The 3,329-nt window shown below is 46.2% G+C and overlaps 2 pseudogenes; one reads left to right on the forward strand and one right to left on the reverse strand.

Moving 5' to 3' along the window:
• The window catches only part of LOC101661489, a 14,164-nt pseudogene extending 13,940 nt beyond the window's left edge, over positions 1 to 224 (reverse strand).
• A 1,363-nt stretch (positions 225 to 1,587) lies between these two features.
• On the forward strand, positions 1,588 to 1,907 carry LOC101659913 (annotated as a pseudogene).
• The last annotated feature ends 1,422 nt before the right edge of the window (positions 1,908 to 3,329 follow it).

The raw sequence follows: 3,329 nt of genomic DNA on the forward strand, positions 1-3,329 counted from the left end.
AAAGCAAAATAAAACATAAAAATGTCAATCGAAAAGCAGAAACTATTAAAAACTGGAACAAATTTGAATGGGTCCTGAGTGAGCTCAAATGATAAGGAGCTAAATTTTAACCTAACTGCATCTGCAAGCATCCACTTTGGAAAGCCTTTCTGCACAACAGCAAGGCTATACTCATCCTCCGTCTATGCTCAGACAGGACTCACCAGAGCGTTACTCAGGGGCATTTCCCTTTCACTGTTTTTCTCTGATCATAGTTGATGGAAGGGAATATCCTTGTCATTGACAGAGACCCTTTTAAAGTGGATTACAACAGATGGAGTCCGGTTATAATGCAATATTTAATCTATCTCTTGACCCATGCTTTCAGTTGTTTCAGGTTTGCTTGTTTTTTCAATGTCTGCATTCTTGGCAGTCATTTCTTACCCAAGGTACGTTTTGGGTGTCCCTGGTGGCATTGTAGGGTCAATATTTGACTGCTAAGCACAAGGCCAATGGATCAAACCACCAGCAGGTTTCGCATATAAGGTTGAGCATATTTGCTCCTGTAAAGCATCAGAAACCGATATGTATAGCGTCACTGTGAGTCAGAATCAACTCAATGGCGATGGGATGAGGTTTTGTGTTTCAGGGAGACAAGAGGTATAAATACATGAGGATAAGTACATGAGGATCTGCTCGTGAGCTCGTCCATAATACAATCACTGTCCCTGGTGGCCCATGCTCTCTTTTCTAGAAATAATTCTTCTATTGGCGATCATGCAAATGAACGACAGTGGAGGGAAACAGAAGCAAGGAGGGTGAGAGGTCTGTTATAATAGCACCTCCCTCTTCCACCATTGTAAGTATTTAGAAACCAGGTGGACCTGCGACTGAAGATGAGTGAAGAGAGAGGCCAGAGAAGAAGTGACAGAGAAACCGGAGCTGGAGGAGGCTGGCCAGAGCAGCCCAGAAGCCCAGGCTGAGAGGGAGGGGCAGCGGGCAGGAGGGCAGCCAGCATCCATCAGTCTGAGAGTCCCTGCAGGACGCCTGCCTGGGTGGAGGGGGAAGAAGAGCAAACTGCCAGTTCCCAGAGAGGGACTATCAGGAGTGGAGTCTAAGGTGTGGTTGGATCTGGGCTGAGGCCAGTCTGAGACCCCCATCATGCCCCCCAATGGTGGGCTTGGGGAAGCAAGGGGGGTGGACTGGGAGCCTTTCAGAGGGTGTTTGAGGCCTTTCAGGTGGGAACCAAGAAATTGAAAAAACTATCTTCAAATTCCAGAAGCCTAAATCCCGAGGGCCAGTACACCAAGAATTCATTGGCTCTTCTTGCTTTTTTTTTTTTTTGGTCTTGTAGGATTAACTAAGACAAAGAAAAACAAGCCAAACCAAACCCAAACAGAATCCCTGCCAACCAGTCAATACATAGTGATCCTCTGGGGGGTTTTGATATTGTAACTGCTTAAGGAGAAGAAAGCCCAGTTTTTCTCTGGTGGAGCTGCTGGTGGTGTCGAACATCTGACCATGTGGATCACTCCCTACCCATAACCACGACACCAACGACTCGACTCGTTACCGCTACTCCACCAGGGCTTCTGACCAAAAATCCACTATGAAAACGAAGCCATGGAGCAGGCCCCTGTGCTGAGGGCAGAGGATGCTCGCCCTTTGGCAAGGAGTGAAGTCCAGCAGCCTGCAGGGAATACTGGCAAGGACAGGCTCCTCAATATGCCATCGATTTTCAATGGGCCATTCCCAATAGGCAGCTCAACGATGGGAGGGGTGGAGATGGTATGGAAATGGTCATGGAGGAGATAAGCGAAATCAGGAGAAAACTTACAGAGCTGCAATTGAGGAACTGTCTGCATGTCCTAATGGGGGAGCTCTGGAGTCACCATGACCATCATAATGAAGTTTGCCTTATTCCTTAACACCTGCGTTTTCCATGAGGCGAATAGTATGATTCCTGCTGTTTTTCCCTTTCTTTTTCCTTGCACCTTCCTGATACTCCTTTGCTGTTCGGTTTGCTGTGAACCTTATGCTATTTCTATATAGTAAACAAACAAACAAATAAACCATTGTCGTGGAATACATTCCAATACATGGAGACACTGAAGGACAGGGAAGAACTGTGCCATAGGGCTCCCAGGCTGTCACATAGATTTCCAAGGTGCCCCATAGGGTTCCAAAGGGTGGAGCCCTTTGTGGAAAAAGACTGTCACATCTTCCTCCCTGAGATGAGCTGAGGAGTTCAAACCACCGACCATCCAAGACAGCAGCCAGTCTTTAACGACTGCACCTCAGGCCTCCTCCCTGGCTTAGGCAGGGCTTCCGTTGTTACTCGTTTTAAAATCAAGATTGCCCTTACGCCCAGTGTAAGTGGCTACTAGCAGTCAAGTTTCTCTCATTGGCATAGAAAAATGTCCATTCGATAAAGCTGTCAAGCAGCTATTTTTGTATCCATAGAATTGTCTCATTTAAAACCATGGAAAGTTAGTTTTAGCACGAGCTTCCACCCACCTACCCCCTGCCAAAACAAACAAACACCTGAAATGAAATACACCAGAAATTTAACTGGGAACCATTTTTACAGTCAGATAACCAGTGACTTTTATTTATTTATTTTTCTTTTATTATTTGGAACTTGAGAAGAAATGACAACCATTTTTCAAGGAGTCTTTAAATGTAGTGGAGGCACATCATAAAAATCCTGTTGCGGGAGGGAAATGAGCTGCTACCACGGGCTCAAGTAGAAAGAAAACATTTTGAAAATGATGATGGCAACATATGTACAAACGTGCTTGATACAATGGATGTACGTATGAATTGTGATAAGAGATATATGAGCTCCTAATAAAATGATTTTAAAAAATAGCAATGGTTCAAACACACTTAAAGAAGTCTCTTCCAGTATGTTAACTGGGAGATTAATCCCACTCTTTGCTTACATACACATTTCTTTGAAGGGCCAGTTTTCTCTTCTGTGACAGGAAATGGGGAACAGTGTTTGCCTGGCAGGCTGCAGAATGGGACTGAGGGGGTGGAACCCTGGTAGGCTGCCTCTCATTCCATCCCCAGCTTTGGTGGGACCAGACCCCATCAGGTACTTTGGAAGGGCGGAAGGAAGTTTGAACTCCTGCTCACAAGCTTAAGCCCCAATACTGTGAGCTCTGCCATGGCGTCCCTCTGAGAACGTAGAGTCCTGCAACTCCCCACACAAGTGCCATGCCAGTCGGGCATCCTTCCGCTTCGGCTGGATCCCATTCCCTTTGCTTGCAGTTGCAGATGTGCCTGAGCCCTGAAGGTAATAAACCCCTGAGCTCTCAGGAGTCCCTGGGAAGCCAAGTCTCCCT

Source organism: Echinops telfairi, unplaced genomic scaffold (assembly GCF_000313985.2).
Source record: "Echinops telfairi isolate 266 unplaced genomic scaffold, ASM31398v2 ScPeMD7_55;HRSCAF=186, whole genome shotgun sequence".
Classification (NCBI taxonomy): Eukaryota; Metazoa; Chordata; class Mammalia; order Afrosoricida; family Tenrecidae; genus Echinops; species Echinops telfairi.